At 30.2% G+C, this 21,119-nt stretch overlaps 1 protein-coding gene across 3 annotated transcripts in view; it reads right to left on the bottom strand.

The window, feature by feature from the left end:
* The window catches only part of LOC139513636 (uncharacterized), a 29,902-nt gene extending 22,482 nt beyond the window's left edge, over nucleotides 1–7,420 (bottom strand). The window contains exon 1 of one of the 3 annotated variants that reach the window (XM_071302307.1): nucleotides 7,376–7,420. The gene's annotated coding sequence lies outside the window, so the exon portion shown is untranslated. Of the gene's footprint in view, nucleotides 1–1,805; nucleotides 1,862–3,047; nucleotides 3,139–7,375 lie in introns of those variants that run through there. The other 2 variants (XM_071302308.1, XM_071302306.1) reach the window with 2 other exon arrangements.
* Nucleotides 7,421–21,119: the final 13,699 nt, after the last annotated feature.

Genomic DNA, 21,119 nt, shown 5'->3' with positions numbered 1-21,119 from the left:
TATATGGCAAACATTACAATGTTCTCTTTGTGTACATTTGTAGGGGTATACTCTTCATTGGTTTTACAGTACATCCTAATTTTCAGCACCAATCCTTTTTCTCGTCCTTTATATTATATAATTATTTATTTTTAAGAAAGATATCCAACTATATTTTTAAGACATTCTGAATAATATATAATGTTCGTCGTCTTTCCATATTCAGTTCAGGTTCCATTATTGAATCCAGATAAAAATCGGCGATAAGACATATTATTATAACGAATTGATAAATGTTGCATGGTTAACAATTAAACATTACCTTTTACAAAAAATCTGACATTTTGATTTTTTTAGTTCAAACACAAACCAGATTCTGTAAACGTGAAATGAAAACGCACACCGTCTGGACAAATAATATTCAAGACCATAAAGGACAAAAGACTTGACTGTAAAGTAGAACATCATAGAAGACAAGTGCCTTCTATCTATCCATTTATCCTGTATATATTTTAATGTTACCAATACACAATTCACATGAACCAATTAATGAAATTGTGCCATGACATAGTTTTGGGCTATTTCTGGCCACAACACTATGCACAAGTTGAATTATCTTAATATTTATCAAATAAAACTGTTTATCATTTAATCTTGACTATCGTGTTTTGATATAAATATATAATTAGATTAAAATGTTTTGTTCTTTTTAAATTAATCTTATCAAACTTCTATAAAAAAAAATCAGATCTATTTCAACTATATTGACCAAATAGATGTATTACTACGAGTAGTTATCCAATACCAGGATATTTCTTTTTTTTAATTCGGACTCCGTCTTGTTTTTATACTGTGTGGGAATAACATATGTAAATACATATTTTGATCTTATGAAGCTTTTATGATGTTGGTGAAAAACTCTATCTGTTAAAAAATGGCATCTCGCTTTCATATGTCTATGTAACCATGGACTTTATGAATAGCAAATGAATTGTATAAATGTTATTTTATTTGAATTTTGACAACCTTTAATTGACAGAACAATAAGTCATTGTGTATACCTTGTAATACTACACATAACTGCTCCACTATATACTTTTAGTTAGTTAACTTCAATGTCACTAGATGATTTAAAATATTGAAGCAGATTAGTTTTCCTAAATTATAAAAAAACGTTTTCAACCAAATGTTGTATAAATTATTTAAACGATACCCATGAAAGATAACCATACTTACACATAACGCTATCTTAGTATATTATAGCTGCTTATATTAAAACACTGTGCTTATACTATAATTGATGTTTAATCCTAATATATATCATTGGATTGATACACAAGAAAGTTCAATTTCCTTGCAGATTATGCTACATAACTATTGCTCCCTTGATCTTCAACAAATTGTTATAGAGCAACTTTTATTCTTCCGTTGTTATAAACCACACTGTTTTATTGATGAGTGGGTGCTTGTCTGGAGCCTGTAATCTAAATATTTACAGTTCGTCTCTTTCGTTTCGAGTCTCTTTGTGCAGATTTTAAGTTTCCTAAGACATGACAAATGGTCAATTATCTTTATTCAATTCTTAATTTTTTTTGTTTTATTGCCGGATTTGTTTTCTTCTAATGATTTATGAGTTTCGAACAGCGGTATACTACTGTTGCCTTTACTTATGGCTACTCAGCGTTTTCCATTTTATATGTATTAATACTGATTGAGTATTTTTACTTTTTGTTAGAATATATATGTTTTTTTCTGAATGTAGGTTAGCTATTGGTATACACTATTTCCTTTCTTTTGGATATTTCTCAATAGTAATACTGACTTACCTTTTCGGTATATTCCTAATGTTTAATGATATGGTTGAGTATATCAGGTAAGTATCTGACAACTTCCCGGTGCTTAACAGATATTTAAATTCGATTGAACAAGTATAGTTTTTCATTAGTATAGAAAATATAATAATTATATCAAACTTTAAACATATTTATATGAAAGTTTCAAATTTTGATTTTAATCCGCAACACAGGAATTGCATGCTACTATAACACGTGTCATATGGTTGGAAAGTTATCAGTGATCTTATTATCAGGGGATTAATGGCGATAAAAAATGAATCAATATCGAAAAAATACTGGGAAACAATTAAAATCACCTTTTTAAAGAATTGCCTATCAACATATCCATTATCATGAGAAAAAGATTGATTTTTTAGAATTGTTTTAAGATGAAATTGCTACAAAAAATGTCAAAAACCGTAACTCTTTCATTTTTAGTGTGTACATATACTCTGCAAAAACAGAAACATATAACGAATTTTAGGAATTTTAACATGTCTTTTGAAAGGAATTACAATAACTAATAAAGATATTTAGTCAAAACGTGCTTGAAAGACAAAATGGAAACAGTTCAATTCGAGTTTGATCAATAGTATTAGTTACATAGTGTGCTAGTGAGAGCGAAGCTCGAATCCCCATATGGAATTTACTGACCCCATATATACCGTATTACGTCACTTGCACACTTTGTAACGAATTTATCTTACTGACTATCTTAACGTGTCAGTTTAGACTAGAGACCTATGAAAATGAGCAAGTCTTCGATACTGTTAGCATTAAGAAACTACTTCCATTGATCCTTCAAAAACAGATGCCAAGAAGAACAACTTGTTAGGTTTAAATGTGTTTTATGAATTTATTTCCATCGTAATTATCAATTTCTTCGTCTGTTGAAACCTTTAAGATTTTTTCCCAGTACTGTTTTGTTTTTATAAAGGGACGTAATATCACTACTAACCGTGTATGAAATAAGCCCCGCCTCCCTTCTTACCTAATATGGAATATAAAGGGACGTAACACCACTACTAACCGTGTATGAAATAAGCCCCGCCTCCCTACTAACCTAATATCAAATATACACGGTTTGCACGCGGACGCTTTTAACCCATCATATTCCTAGAAATGTATAGAAGGTAAGATAAAGTCAATTCATCCCAGTTGGGGTTACTTTCGGTGCCATTAAAGTGAATGATCACTTTCTCTGCTTAGACTGCTCCATATCGGCATACATACTATCAATGTTCTCATGTTTTTACGTTGAGTTGCTCGCCATTCCTGATGCAACATTTGTCAATCTGATCAAGGAACTTAGGCAAGGGTTAATCCAGTTGATCTGAAAGATTTTCAAAAGGATTCAAGACGATTTGAAAGTTCAAGGTAACACCTTGATTTTATTCTATTCAAGGTAGTCCATTGTTAAAAGCGCTGTGTGAGGCATCTCATTTTTCTGTTGGCATTACTCCCTCTTTCAGTTAATAACATAAGGTGACGTTGAGAATGTCGTATAGGTACCTTTGAGCCAGCAAATTACATGGAACATGAACCAATTACGTTTTACGGTCATTAGAGATAGCAGCCTCTATTATGACCCTTCTTCCACCAAAGTTGTTCCTTCTTTGACATCGGAGGGAGCAAAATGTGCACGCTTGTGCAAGTAGAAATGAGTCCTTGTATCACGTTTCTAAAGTATATATTGAACACAATTCTGCGCAGTTGCGGAATATCCAGCCCCTCAATTTGATGCATCATCGGAAGTTATGGGTAGCAATACACAGTTAGAAGTTAAGTTTCGCATTATGGCCCCTGTGAATTTTTTAAATATGAAATATTTTGTACAATAAAATTGATTTTAAGTTAATTGTAGAATAATATAGCCTTTTTATTGGGTTTATATGAACATTTAGATTGTTTTTAGCATGTTTTATATGCCATTTATCTGTTTGACAGTCCGTATTTCCCTATTCGTACCGCACATAGGTCAATGAATTATTGTAGTGTTTATCAACAAAGATTTTGCGCTCGATCTTTTCAATTCAATTTTATGGAAAAAAAGAGCAGAAATGCATATGATTGTTTTTGGACCACTTGATAGATATAAACCTATGGTTTTAGGAAAGGTGTCACTGTAATTGATTTAGCAAGTATTAAGTCACAATTTAGCATGAAGTAAGCCTGATTTTTTTCGTGCTGTTATAAATAAATTTAGTATATACTTGATTTTAACCAAGGCTTTGGTATTTTTATACACAATCATGTCTGATTTTTTTCAGTGGATGTTACGTGATAAATTTTATTTAAATCCGACGAGTTCATCTGTATTGTTTTAATTTTGAAAATTAAAACAACGTATAGGTAAGCAGGAGTACAAACAAAATGTCGTATATAATTAACCGCAGCAGAAAGAAGAAAAAAACATGAGGACAATGCCATTTGAAAACAACTTCCCAGAACACTTAATATTAAACAACACAACCAAACATCAAACCGTGATGCGACTAGCGGCACAGTGAGTGATAACAGTTAATGTGTCATTTAATATAAAGTCAAAATATATGCCTAACCATTAGACATTACCATTTGTACAAACTTGAATCTGAAACTTGAAATGAAAACGCAATACTTTTGTACACATAATTTAAAAGACTATAGAGGGAAAAGACTTGACTGTAAAATGGAACATCACAAAATACAACAAATAAAACTAAAGCAAAAAGCGACATGAATCACTTTTTGATGAACTCGTTATGTGCTCCGGTGGAGTAAGACGTTTATTATTAGATGTACATCTCGATTTTTAACTTTACTTATTCGCGTATTAGTGAAATTCTCATTTGGAGTCCTTTGTTTTTTTAAGATAATTATTGTTGGTGGTGTAAGCACTGCCGTTCAATTGTTCATTTGCATTTTGAAACAAATACGTGTGTTTTTTTTTAAATCAGAGTTCTGAAAGACAGATACTTCCGTCACACCTATATTATCCTATACCATTTCTGTGACTAGTTTTATCCAAATAATGTAATCAACTGTGGAAAAGTATCGATTGTCTATTGGAAATTTAAAATTATTTGTTTATATATCCAGTATATATTTAAATGTTACCAATGCATAGTTGACATGCATCGGTAAATGAAATTGTGTCGTGACATAGATTAAAGTATTATCTTTCGCTACATCCAGACACTAGCTGTATTGTGTAAATGTTTACCTACAATAACTACATGTTTATCATTTAATCTTTACTATATATTTGCGTATATAAATAGTTAACATGATTACAATGTTTTAATTCTTTTGAAATAATCTTATCAAGTTGTTCTTATTTCAGATCTCTATTATCTTCACGGCACAATATTTTAATTCGAATTGAAATATTGATTAAGACTAGAAAGTCAAATATCTATGTTTCCCATTACATGTTTTTATGTGATACGCATTCTAAAACTTTGGTCGTGGTCATGTCTTCATACTTTGATAGCAGAAATGTAAATATATTTGTTATTAACTTTTGATGTAGTTTTTGTGCAGAACTCTTATAATATGCTATATAAATTCCATATTTGTATGTTACCATGGACTTTAAGAAAAAAAAAAGCAAATTAAAAATAATTTTATCAATGTAACTTTAATTTGAATTTCAAATTGTTAACGACCTTTAATTGACAGGTAGGGAAAAAAAGTGTATACCTTATACGTATTGGTGTGCAATCATATACTTTAAATTTACTTTAAAGTAAATAGAATTTTATGTCACAAGATAATTTGAAATATTGAAGCAGATTATTTTTCTTATACATATAAAACGTTTCAAACTAATTTTTGTATAAATTATTTGATCAGTACCCATGAAATATTACCATACTTATACATAACATTATCCTAATATTTTATAACTGCTGATATTACAGCATATCATGAATGTTTATATTAATACTATAAGTGATGTTTCAAACACAGTTGTGTATAACTTATTTGATCAATACCCACGATAGATTAACTTCAGGTTAGATTATCCTAGTAAATTATACCATGATGTTTGAAACAAAGTTTGTACATTTTCTTTTCATACAAAAGAAACTTCAATTTACTTGCAGATTACGTTATATTAAAACTTTTTGTTTTACTTGACGAACTTGCCGTTCACTTGGTTTTAATTAAGCAAATGTAATTATTCTACATTATCTCAGTCAGTGATTGGAGTGCTTGTCAGGAGCCTGTCATCTTTATAGTCATTGTATGTTTTAAAGTTTTACCTTTATCTTAATTTTGAAAAGGTATGTAGTTTCAATTTGTCGACTCGTTTGAAAATATGTTCTCATGGCTACTCGGCACTTCCTATTACTGGCTACGAGATATTTATATAAGCTAAGAAATAACGATGACTTGCATGTGAATAGTTCGACTTTATTGAATCCGTATGCGTGTGACCTTCAAGTTAACCCCCTAGCTTGCAAAGGCTTACAAATGAATTGTGCGTGTTCAGATATTAAAATGAATAGGATTTTAACATTGAAAGTGAAACAAAGCTGATCATTTGATAGACTGATTCGATCCATAAAAACTTATTCATGTACAGGTAAAAACGATTATTGACATATATTTCTAACCTAAAATATAAAATTAAACAATCCTAGAAATGCAATTGCACGAGTTCGCTATATTTTTATATCTATATTTATGTTTATATAGCTTTCATGCCGTCGCCAGTCTTTGGAGTTCAACTCCAGAATTATTTAGATGGAGTTCAGACAAAAATACACATGAAACGATGATACATATTATCGACCCCATGCCTTGTAAACCGTCTATTTTGACTTTTTTTTTTAATTTGTGTATAAGTTTTATTATGTAATAAATTAAGTATGAGAATTTTAGTCAAATCGGTTAACATAAATTGACAGCCAATGCCCCTTTAAATTCACTCAGATCGATTATGTAAAATGTTTGATGACTGATTATGTCTGGCAGTAATACCTTAGCCGGGTCGTTAGTTTGGAGAAACTTGGTGTATAAACACCCGCAACATAAAAAAGTGGCTGTGCCAATTTGTTTTTTGTTTTGCAATAGGTGAAAATGCAGCTATCAGATAGATGTGAATTAAAAAAAGCAGTCCTTAAAAAGGTTTTTGTCTCGCCTGCGATGAAAGTCGAGGAAGGTGAGACATTGGTATCAACTGTTGAATGTAACAGTCCGACCATGGTGTTTTTTATTTCCGCAAAAATCATTTGACTGTCAATTCACAGAAATATCAATGTGCATATATCTTTTGTGATAAATTTTTAATGAACAAAGAGGAGTGTTTCTGCCAACGTTGAACACCTACAAACAGTTTCGCGATTTTATTATTTGAAACTACGAGACATTTTTTAACACATTTTTTTTCCGTTTCGTCCTGTAGAGACTACTTAACATTTGTGAATATATACTAGTACTGATTGAGAATATTGAATTATTGTAAGAATATACTTGGTTTGGTGTTTTTTTTGTCATAATGAGCTATTGTTATAAAAACCAATATTTCCTTTATTCGAGATATGTCTCAATAGCAATAAATATTAACTTACCTTTTCGGTATATTTTCAATCTTAAATGATATGGTTGAGTATATCAGGTAAGTATTTGATAACTTCCCGGTGTTTAATAGATATTTAAATTCGATTGAACAATTATTTTTTTAATTACATGTCAATCATATGAAAGTTTCAAATTTCATTTTGTAATCTGCAACTCACGCTTTTTATTTTAAAACTTGGTGATTTCTTGTATAACTCAAAATATTTAAACAAATTCTGTGTTTGAAAATCAATTTTATCAATTCATTTAAGGAGAGATAACTCTTTTCGTAAAAAAATATATACTGGACTGATAGGGAAATTTTTGATATTTACTTGTAACAAGAAAAAAAGTTCCGTGAAACCATTTTTTCTTTTTCTTTTCTTAAAACATTGTATAAAACCTTATGGCTACTCAGCATTAGCATAAATGATATAATTTAATGTTCTATCATCTTCATAAATAGTTAGCTTTAGACCGAATGAGAGTTATAAGGACCTAGACCAATTCTGCATAGTAGCAAGGTCAGTATGGTGGAACTTTTGCCTTTCTTAGTGTAGAAATACACAGCAACTCAAACATATTCGTGGCTGTTTCAAATTTTGTGAAACAGGGGGAAATGTAGTCATCGGGTATAAATAAAGGCAATATTATATAGAAGTATACCGATGTATAATTGTCATAAATCGATTAGGCGAAACGAAAGCCTAGTCACAAAACAAAACAGAGGGATATACATCAACTATAAGAGAAAATGACGGATTAATAAAAACAATGAACTGCTACAAAATAACACACCAACATAAATAAAAACGGAATAAATGATAACAACTATATAAGGTAGACATAAGAAAAAGTCATGCATATGTTTGACAATTCTTAACACAAACTGATTCCAATTTATCATATTGAGACGACTTAATATTTTTATATGTAAAAATACTGATTGAGTATACTGACTTTTTGGCAGAATATACTTGGTCCTTTTTTTATTTTATTTAAATAAGCTATATTAAAACCAATATTTACTTTATTTTGAGATGTCATGTCTCAATAGAAATAAATACGGACTTTCCTTTTCGTTATATTTCCAATTTTGAATGATTTGGTTGAGTATATCAGGTAAGTATCTGACAACTTCCGCGTGCTTCAAAGATATCTAAATTTGATTGAACAATTATTCTTTTTTTCAATTTGGAAATGTAAATAATATGTCAATCTTTTAACTTGATTTATTTAAAGATTTCAAATTGATCTTGGCAATCTGCATCACATGCATGCTTCAATGAGCTTGTTATTCATATTGAACATACCAACAACTTATTGCAATAAAATTATTAAGATATGTTGATAATTAGAAGACATACAGAAGTGCCGATAGATTACAAAAATAGTAATGAAATTTTTTTTGAAGAAACTATTTCTAAATTCAACGTTTAGAGTGATCATTATCTTATAATATTTATACCAAAATTCATATAAACCATTTGACAGTAAAAAAAATTGGACAAACACACACGACAGATGAAATCCAAACCATAGGATTCAATGGATCTTCATGGCTATTGCCATTTATAAACATTTAAATGTGTAACTAAAGTATAGTTCAACGAATATCACCATTAGCGTTAGTTCCACTTATAATTTATTAAAATAAAGACAGAGTTATGTATTGATGTGCATTTTAAATGTTAAAAGAATAAATCTTGTGTGTTGAATTTTATTTCATATAGGTGGAAAGGTTATCTGTCTTCTTATGATCATTGATAGGAGATTTAAAAAAAAACAATACAAGAACTAAACGGGATAACATTTATATTTGTTATTCTCATAGGATTTTGTCTAATGCTTAGTCCTTTTCTGTGTGTGTTACATTTTAATGTTGTGTCGTTGTTCTCCTCTTATATTTATGGCGTTTCCCTCAGTTTTAGTTTGTTACCCCGATTTTGTTTTTTGTCCATGGATTTATGAGTTTTAAACAGCGGTATACTACTGTTGCCTTTATTTAAAACCACTTATGAATAACCTTAAACAATATCCCTTATCATGTGGAAAATAATCTTCTTTTATTCAAAATTAAATTGCTATGTTGCATTGTTATACGAAGTGTCTCGGTATTTTGTGCATCCAACATGCATGTATTTATTTTTGATGTTTCTGTTATGAGTTTCGGTTGGATAATGTGTTGAATCTTATAGTTTATAGTCCAAAACATTATCAAATAGCCTTTCAATACCATCATTGTCCTGAAAGTTGTTCACGAATTGTTTCGAGATCATATTATCGCGTTTTATGCTCATGATAAATTCAGATTAAATATTCTACGCTTTACACCATGGATTCATACGTTGTTTCTGTGTCAAAACTAAATAATGAATTTTTTACCGAGTTATATATTGTGCTTTACCATTTACGTCGTCTGGTCATCTTAGTACCGAACGTTACCTATTCCAAAATATGACTGTTTTGCTAAGTGTGAATTCGCATTGCTATAAGACATGTCGCGGTATTTATTTAACCAACATTCATGTTTTTAGCTATAATGTTTTATTTTTCTTATCCCAGGAATAGATTTCCTTAAGGTTTATGACCCCTTCTGTAGCCATTTTTTTTATGAATTTTTCAAACTTCAATTGTATCAAAACTACAGATATAATGAATAATAGAGGTAGGCCATTTTATAGTACATATACCAAGGGGAAACTTGATGGAAAGCATAAGTAATTTCTGTTTCATTGCATTTACTAGAACAAGAGTACTTTGTGGCAAATAAACCAAGATTTTTATAGAAAATCCACAGCCTTTAAAGGGAAACTTCGCAAAAAAATCAAAAATTGATATTATGTTCATTCTGTATAAAAATGCTCAAATTCATAGATATTAAAGTTTTATTCCGCTAGATAAGCGATCACCATCGATTTTAAATTTAGAGTATCAATTCTCTGCGATCCGCCATTTTGTCTTCTTTCCCGATTAATAAAAACGATATGTCTATAAACCACAAAGAAACAAAACTACAGTAACCGATGTAGTCGTAATTGCGTGTCGATATCTTGTCAATCGTACGGTTGTTTTATCCGACTAACTAACTTGATACGAAAAATATTCTTACTTTTTTTAAATTACCATGGTCTGTTGTTTTTAAACTGTTGATATTGGAATTAGGTGAAAAGTCAAAGTTGAAATCATAAATAAGTGTTCCGTGAAAATTGTTTTCGAAAATTTAATTTGTTCATAATTCTTTAAAGTAATAAACAAATATATTTTGATCTTCCCTCATCTGATCACCAGCATGGCTAAAGGTATTACTTCCAAAGGTATTGTGAGGGGTGTGAGGTGACATGTCCAGGTATTCAAGCGATTTCCTGTCGGGCTTGCAAGTTCATGCATCGTTTCACTTCTGCAGGTATTGATCAGTGTACACGGCTGATAACTTATAACGGTGTCTTCCTCCTATTCCCACTTTTTAAAAATACTATTCCTTCTATTCCCACTTGCAAATAACAATAGATGTTTTGATAAATAATTTGTTTTTATAACAATCAAGGTTAATTAGAATTTCACCTAAGATTTAATTTTAATATGTTTCTTTTTTCATCAAATAAATACTTAAAAATAGAGAAAAATCAGGTAAAAAGATTGGAGTCAGATTTATTTTTAATAATTTTTGAATTTGTAACTTTAAAAAATTGTCTGCTTTACTAATTAATCATCATATAAATAATATTATAACCAAGTATAATCTTATATATATATAAATCTTTATTCTCACAAACCAAATAACAGAAAGGTATAGAGATAATTTTACATATTTCAATACAATTACATAAATATATAATGTACGAAAGTAGATAGAGGCATTCACAATTGTTCACCCAGAAAAGTTCAATTTGTTATTGATCTCCTTAATAATAAAATTGAGAATGGAAATGGGGAATGTGTCAAAGAGACAACAACCCGACCAAATAAAAAACAATAAAATTGAGAAGTTTACAAAGTTCGTTCAGTTCTGTACATTTTGGGGAATTTATTAAGTCATAAAACTTCAATGTGTTTGTTCTATTTCTATTGTAAAATGCAATACATTGTTTTCTACAATTATCGAAAGCTGAGCAATAAAAAATGTAATGGTATTCATCACCAATGGCATCTGAATAACACAATACACATTTTCTGTTTTCTCTTTCTATGTTTTGCCTTTCTATTGGAGATTTCATGTTCAAAGTTCCAAATTTAAGAAATAAGGATATCTGCCGGTCATCCAAAATAAATATTTCTCAAACTCCAAAGTAACTTTAAATTAACGATAATTTAATGCTTTTGGTGATTCCTGTTGGCTTAAGATGTGGAATAAAAGTATACTTTAAAATATAATTACTTGGACCAATAATGAAAGATATAAAATAATGGGTGAAAACTGTTAACTTTATTTCATTATTTATTTTGTTTAAAAAAAAACAGAATTCATACAGATGCAAAAATAACTTATTACCTGTTCTAATAAAAAAAAACACTGGTCAATTAACAGTTGATTAAAAAATGTTTGTACAGTATAATCCTTTGGAATAGAGGGAATGAGGGAATGAACCCTTATAACTTTTGAACTATCAGATGAATAATATACAACTCTGTCTTACTTGTCATTACTAAACTCATACGCTTGTTTATAAATAACATTTCTGGTGTAAAGAATATTATTCATAAACATATGTATATAATACCCAAAAAATAAGATTTGATGAAATTAAAATCTATTTAAATATTTTTTCCAAGGGTGAATTTGGGAAAATGTAATATATAGTCATTGTCAATAGTGAAGGACAGATTGGAACAGACCAGAAATATTGATTTAAAAAAATGTACGCACTTGCCGACGATTCGTTTATACGACTGGATAGAAAGTTACGGAACTATAGCGCAATTTAAAATATATACATGTATACATTGAACATAAGAAAAAAAACATATATTTTGAATAAATAGGGGTAAAAGTGTTGTAAATAGACTAGTCCACGTATGCCAACAGTATGTAATCATCGAATGTCGATAGACTATTGTATACCAGAAGAAGAAGAGAACCAATTTGATTTAAATACAGGTCGATGTATAACTTTTGCTTTGGTTCATTGAAGCTGTGGACCTAGTAAAATAACAGATTTATATTTCAATAAGATTGTTCTCGAACAAAGGAAGTAATTCGTCATCACAATTGTTATATATGCCACTGGACGAACACTAATTATCCCCAGGGAATGTGAATATTTTGCTGGGAAACTTTTGAGTATCAAAGTTTCAAATTAATTTCGGGATTTATTTTCTTTCTTGGTATTCAATAACAGAAAAAAGAATAAATTACTTGTTCGCTAAATAGGGGTATTCTTGTCAGATAAAAGACTTTTAGTTATATTTAAGAAATAGGGAAATATGACATTAAATTGGTTCTGTCTTTTTTTAAACATCGTTAAAAAGATGTGTGTCTAAGGTGAACGCCACAAGAACCCTGTAATACTAGTACGAGAGTATAGCATGTCAACATTCCTTCTCAATAATATGGTTGTATTGGAAATCTTTTCATACAGATTGACAACTCATTGTCCGATATGCATGTAATATTTGCCACATGACGCACATAGTTCTTTCTACCATCATCATCTTATTCTGTGATATTGCTGTAAACATCGATGGTTCACACCCAAACAAAATGGGAGTAATGGACCTTCAGAGCTTCTCCGTGTTATACACTTGTGAAATATATAGACGAAATTTCTGTATTGAAATGAATCTACATCTCACAAACAGGATTTTCAAATAACGATTGTGAGTAATCACCTTACAAACCAATATAAACGTATGGCAAGATATAACCATGAAGGAATTTAGTTTTTGTCAGACGCAAGAACTCATCATTATATATATCATAAACGTATACGTATATATATGCATACAGTTTCAAATATTAAGAACAAGCGGTCGATGTCGATAGTCTGTTTTCTAACTGTTCAGAGTTAGACATGTCACTTGTTCATTCTTGGAAGCCTTCATATTCCCCGTCTAACGATTGGAACTCTTTCTGATTGTGTTGACTATAAATGCTTGTATGGTAATTCTGTCGTTTATCTGTACAAGCGGTTGCATTTCCTCTCCTTTCCCAACAAACAAACGAACGAAACGCCACTAGTCTGATTTCTCTGGAGCTCATCCTCAATGGCTCTTATACGTCAGGAAACTTACATGTATACTAATAATGATTGTTTCAAGAACAACGATGTATGGACGAACTATTATAAATTCGTCAATATCAGTTATGCATGACTAAAATATAACTTTTATTACAACTACTGTATTACTTATTTGGATTAATGACGGCTATCATGTTCAACATTGCACAAATATTATCATAGAATTTAAAAAAAAAATCCTCAAAATTCCTCAAAAGAAATAATGCCTTAGCTTAGATAATTGATATTCTTTTCACAAAAAGTTCGTATAAATGATTGTCAAATGAATTTAATTATGTAAGAATAAAATGTTAAAAAGAAACTAAAAAAAAAAATGCATGTTGTATGTTGTATTTTTTTGTCAATTAAAAACTTTAAAACTGCAATTATAGTTTTATTAGCATTTAAACACAGCAAGATTCGAATACAAGTTAAGAAATTCCGGTAAAGTCAATGATATCAAACAGATGTACAATGGTATATCAAATTGGGTAATATTGCATTTAGTTTTTATAAAAGATTAAAACTACTATTTTTTGCTTCATATTTGAATCTTTACGCCAATTGCCGCTAAGAAAGTAATCAAAAATTGTTTCCTTTTATTTTTATACACTTTCGGAATTACGAATCTGAATTTTATTTTCAATTAATTTACACAATTTAATTATTGTATCTTTATTCTCATCGTGTATTAAATCTTAGTGTATTAACATCGTGACAGCATACTCTGTCTAATCCTTTCTGTTTATCCTTTCCAAATAACAACATGTATACCTGTGTACGCTTGAACTCACACCTGCTGCTAAATAGCTACAAGGTAAACGAATTGACCTCAAGCCGAGAAATATACAGTGACCTTTACAAAATAATATACACACTCTGCTCACACATTAGTTGCATTGAAATGATTATCAAAACAATAACGGTAAATAGAACTGAAATATTTTCAGTTCAATATCAGTAAAAATGTTCAATAAATATTTTATGAAAAAAATCTCAACAATAATTAATTAAATTTATTCAAAAACATTTACTAGAGATAATTTTATAGGAGTTTAATTCAATCAATACAAAACGGTATATGCATATTCATTTTCGTTCATTCTTATATTGTGGTTAATAACTTCGACCATTCGTCAGCTGTGCGCTTTTAATTACGTATATTGTCGATAAGCTATAAGAGTTAAACAGATTTTATTTTTTCCCAGAATTCAATAAATCGGGCTAATACGTCACGACCCACTCGAGAATTCAACCAAAAAAGTTACAAATACTTGATTTTCTCCGTTATTAGAAGGAATATAAATTTAAAACTTTGCAAATGTGTTTTTTATGTTAAGATGAACATAATTAGATGATAAGTAAAAAATCGCGGAATTTCCCTTTAATACAGAGATTTTCGTTTTAAAATTTGAAACATAGATTACTCACTGGCTTTTCTATGATGTGCTAGTGTTCATTTTCTACAAAATGTTCTAACCAACCTGTAAATTCCAAAATACCTCGTGCTGAGTCACTTAAGTCGAGAGCACCCTAAAAGGTGTACTTGATTTGGTCCATATTTTTAGTTGTTTTAACAAATAACTACATTAATAAACTTGTTTTAAGGAAATCAATGCTAGCACTGCAAGCACTTATCCTATATCTATCAGTCATCAAATTGCCAAATATGAGAGTACACGGATAAAGGCTGTGGGTTTTCTATAAAATTTCCATATGTTTAACATTGAATCAACAGAAGGGTACATAATCCTTAAGGTTTATGTACCCTTCTGCAGCCATTTTTGTACGAATTTTTCAAACCTCAATTGTATCAAAACTAAAGATATAATAAATAATAGAGATAGGCCATTTAGTTCATGTTCCAAGGGGAAACTTGATGCAAAGCATTATTTTTTACTGTTTCATTGCATTTGATAGAAAAAGAGGACTTTGTGGCAAATAAATCAAGATTTTTATAGAAAATCCACAGCCTTTAATATAGAGATTTTTGTTATAAAATTTGAAACATAAATTACTCACTTGATTTTCTATGATGTGCTAGTTTTTATTTTTTACAAAAAGTTCTAAGTAACCTGTAAATTCCAAAACACCTCGTGCTGAGTCACTAAAGTCGAGCGCACCCTAAAAGGTGTACTTTATTTTGGCCATATTTATACTTGTCTTAACCAATAACTACATTTATAAACTTGTTTTAAGGAAATCAATGCTAGCACTGCATGCAATAATCCTATATCTATCAGTCATCAAATTGCCAAATATGAGAGTACAAGGATAAAGGCTGTGGATTTTCTATAAAAATCTGGATTTATTTGCCACAAAGTCCTCTTTTTCTATTAAATGCAATGGAACAGTAAAAAATAATGCTTTGCATCAAGTTTCCCCTTGGAATATGTACAAAATGGCCTATCTCTATTATTCATTATATCTGTAGTTTAGATACAACTGAAGTTTGAAAAGTTGGTACAAAAATGGCTACAGAAGGGTGCATAAACCTTAACATTGAATCAACACAAGGGTACATAATCCTTAACCGTATTTGGCAAAACTTTTTAGATTTTCGGGTCCTTAATGCTCTTCAACTTTGTACTTGTTTGGCCTTATAACAATTTTGATCTGAGCGTCCCTGATGAGTCTTATGTAGACGAAACGCGCATCTGGCGTAATAAATTAAAATCTTGGTACCTTTGATAACTATTATAATTATGTGTAATTCTGATCAGATATTGTTGTATGTCTTATCGGTTGTAGTTGTAACTCTTTCTTTTTTTTAATTTTCTATTCGTATGTGAAGTAAAGATATTTTATTACCCAGTTCATTTATATTATTTTAGTTTAAATCACCTATATGTACAGAATTTATTTTTATTACAGTTTGATTTAGAAGAAATACCTTCATAGTTAGATAATACAATTTATTACACAATTATTTTCTTGTAATTATTATAAAATACCTAAAATAGCATATTTAAAATCTAGTGTTGTCGACGGTTAACCGGTCGAACGAACAAATACCGAATACCAAAAACGCTAACCGGTTAACCGGACTTTTAAGCAATTTTGATAGATTTGATATAAATTTGTATTGAAATCATTAAATAGTTAGGTTTTATTTAAAAATTGTCGTCGTGGTAATTAATTAGACAAATCAATTGTCCAGTATATTGATTGCTATTGTTAATCCTAGAAACATAAAATTAATTATAACTTGTCTTTCAGCTCGGGGCAGGATCTTAAAGAAACATAATTAGTATACATGTTTTTTTAACAGTAACTCTAAATCAGTAATGCGACTAATTACATCTAATGTGCAACCTCCGTCGTGCAAGGCTTAGTCTTACTTTAAACGAAATGCTAACTCAAAAATTGTGAAATGCAAACCAATGTGAATGTACTCAATGTATCCGTGATAGTACGAATAACATGCAAACAAAGTAAAGAGATAGGCCGTATGGTGACCTATAGTTGTTAATTTCTGTGTCATGTTGATCTCTTGTTGAGAATTGTCTCATTGGCAATCATACCACATTTTCTTTTTTTATAATTAATCATTCAAACTGAAACACTCCACATCATTTTCGGAGACAACAAGTGAAAAGGAAAGAATGATCAGTTTCAGACATATTCAATTCTAAGAGATCAAGAAGTCTTTTTTTTATTTTTCAGTCTGAAGTTGGTACAAACGCTTTTGTTGATACGGTGTAGTTGGTTATTTAAAGTCAAACTTCGCCAGAAATCCTCACAGACAAGCCTTATAATGCCAAAGGACAAACTTCAATTATAAAAGCGTAAATTTATGACTTGGATGAAAGGTTTACAAATTGACTATCATACCACATCTTATATCTAAGTGTAGGGTACTACAAGCACCAAATTAAACTACCGGTTAACCTGTTAATCTGTCGAACGATTATCCGAGTTTCCGGTTAGGCAAAAGTGTACGGTTTAACAACACTATTACAAACCTAATCTCGACTTATAGCCATTTTTTAAATTTACCTGTGATATCAGTTTTTGTGGCGTTGATACATTCGTGTGACGCAAATTTTATTATGCTGTTTTTGTGTACTGTTCTAAATTATTTTAGGTATTCGTTGTTATTCTGTGGCTTACATATCGAAATGAACTATTATATTATCTTTTTTATTTATTTCGCTGTCCTGAGTGTTCTTGCATTTATTTTTACTTTACTACTGACATGAAATGTTGACTTTTTAGCGTTATATGTAGCATTGCCATAACGCGCACGGTTTGGCTAGCCACCATGTTTTCTTAAAATGCCATGTACCAAGTCATATTCATGGGTACTGATCAAATAATTTATACAAAAATTAGTTTGAAACGTTTTATATGTATAAGAAAAATAATCTGCTTCAATATTTCAAATTATCTTGTGACATACAATTCTATTCACTTAAAGTATATGATTGCACATGAATAAGTATAGGGTATACACTAAAAAAAAAAAATTCTGTCAATTAAAGGTCGTCAACAATTTGAAATTCAAATTAAAGTTACATTGATACAATGATTTTTTTATTTGCTTATTTTTCAAGTCCATGGTAACATACACATATGGAATTTATATGCCATATTATAAGTGTTCTGCACCAAAACTGCATCAAAAGTTTATAACAAATGTATTTACATTTCTGCTATCAAAGTATGAAGACATGATCACGACCAAAGTTTTAGAAAGCGTATCACATAAAAACCTGTAATGGGAAACATAGGTATTTGACTTTCTAGTCTTAATCAATTTTTCAATTCGAATTAAAATATTGTGCCGTGAAGATGATAGAGATCTGAAATAAGAACAACTTGATAAGATTATTTCAAAAGAATAAAAACATTGTGATCTGGTTAACTATTTATATTTTGTATTTGGCACAACTTTTTGGAATTTTGGGTCCTCAATGCTCTTCAACTTTGTATTTGTTTGGCTTTTTAACTATTTTGATCTGAGCGTCACTGATGAGTCTTATGTAGACGAAACGCGCGTCTGGCGTATAAAATTATAATCCTGGTACTTTTGATAACTATTTACACCACTGGGTCGATGCCACTGCTGGTGGACGTTTCGTCCCCGAGGGTATCACCAGCCCAGTAGTCAGCACTTCGGTGTTGACATGAATATCAATTATATGGTCATTTTTATAAATTTTCTGTTTACAAAACTTTGAATTATTCGAAAAACTAAGGATTTTCTTACCCCAGGAGTAGATTACCTTAGCCGTATTTGGCACAACTTTTTGGAATTTTGGGTCCTCAATGCTCTTCAACTTTGTATTTGTTTGGCTTTTTAACTATTTTGATCTGAGCGTCACTGATGAGTCTTATGTAGACGAAACGCGCGTCTGGCGTATAAAATTATAATCCTGGTACTTTTGATAACTATATAGTAAAGATTAAATGATAAACATGTAGTTATTGTAGACAAACTTTTGGACAATACAGCTAGTGTCTGGATGTAGCGAAAAGAAATACTTTAATCTATGTCACGACACAATTTCATTTACTGGTGTATGTCAACTATGCATTGGTAACATTTAAATATATACTGGATAAATCAATAAAAATAATTTTGATATTCCAATTAACCTTCGATATATGCCCACAGTTGATTATTGTTTTTGGAGAAAACTAGTCACACAGATGTACCATACTTTTACATAACATTAACCTAGTATTTTGTAACTGCTGATATTACAGCATATCATGCATGTTTATATTAATACTTTAAGTGATGTTTTAAACACAACTGTGTATAACTTATTTTATCAATACCCACGATAGATTAACTTCAGGTTAGATTATCCTAGTATATAATACCATGATGTTTGAAAAAAAGTTGGTACATTTTCTTTTCATACAAAAGAAACTTCAATTTACTTGCAGATTACGTTATATTAAAACTTTTTATTTTACTTGACGAACTTGCCGTTCACTTGGTTTTAATCGAGAAAATGTAATTATTCTATATTCTCTGAGTCAGGGATTGAAGTGCTTGTCGGGAGCCTGTAATCTTTATAGTCACTTTATGTTTTAATGTTTTATCTTTATCTTGATTTAGTACAGGAATATAGTTTCAATTTTTCGATTCGTTTGAATATATGTTTTCATGGCTACTCGGCACTTCATATAAGTTATATCATTTAAACGGACACTAGCAACGAGATATATTAAAACTTTAAAATACATATTTTCCCATTATCAATTAACGTGAAAAAGTGAAATAATAATTCGCTTTTAGAAGCAAATTTGGTTCAATTTTGTCATAGTAAGCTAAGAAATAACGATGACTTGCAAGTGAATAATTCAACTTAATTGAATCCGTATTCGTGTGACCTTCAAGTTAACCCCTTAGCTAGAGAAGGTTTACAAATGAATTGTGCGTGTTCAGATATTAAAACATAAAGCAGTTCAACATTGAAAGTGAAACAAAAGCAGATCATTTGATTGACTGATTCGATCCATAAAAAATCATACTTGTACTTTTAAAAACGATGATTGACATATATTTATAACCTATAATATGAAATTAAACAGTCTTAAAAATTCAATTGCACGAGTTCGCTATCTTCTTATATCTATATCTATGTCTATATCGCTTTCATGCCGTCGCCAGTCTTCGGAGTTCAACTCGAGAATTATTTAGATGGAGTCCAGACGAAATTACACATGAAAAGATGACACATATTATCGAGTCCATGCCTTGAAAATTGTCTGTATTGGCTTTTTTTTATTTGTGAATAAGTTTTATTATGTTATAAATTAAATATGAGAATTTTGGTCAAATCGGTGAACATAAATTGACAGCCAATGCCCCTTAAAATCCACTCAGATCGATTATGTTAGCGGTATTGTGGCTGATTCTGTATGGCAGTAAGACCTATTAGGCTGTGGTTATTTTGGAGTTATTTGGTATAAAATCACACCGCAACATGAAAAAAGTGGCCGTGCCAATTATTTTGGAAAAGTTAAAAATACAGCTATCATGTAGATAGAAGATAAGAAAAAAAGCAGTCCTTAGACAGGTTTTTGTCTCGCCTGCGATGAAAGTCGAGAAAGGCGAGACATTGGTGTCAACTGTTTAATGTAACAGTCCCACCATGGTGTTTTTATTTCTGCAAAAATCTTGTGACTGTCAATTCACAGATATAGCAATGTGCATATATCTTTTGTGATAAGTTTTTAATGAACAAGGAAGAGTGTTTCTTCCAACGTTGAACACCTACAAACAGTTTCGCCATTTAATTATTTGAAACTACGAGACAATTATTCACACAAATTTATAACGTTTCGTCATATAGAGACAACTTTTTGTAAATATATACTGGTACTGATTGAGTACATTGAATTATTGTCAGAATATACTTGGTTTTTTTTTTGTCTAAATAAGCTATTGTTATAAAAACCAATATTTCCTTTATTCGAGATATCTCTCAATAGCATTAAATATTAACTTACCTTTTCGGTATATTTTCAATCTTGAATGATATGGTTGAGTATAGCAGGTAAGTATTTGATAACTTTC

This window comes from Mytilus edulis, chromosome 2 (genome assembly GCF_963676685.1).
Source record: "Mytilus edulis chromosome 2, xbMytEdul2.2, whole genome shotgun sequence".
Lineage (NCBI taxonomy): Eukaryota > Metazoa > Mollusca > Bivalvia > Mytilida > Mytilidae > Mytilus > Mytilus edulis.
Note: the sequence above shows the minus strand (reverse complement) of the source record. Positions and strands in the feature narration are given on the sequence as shown.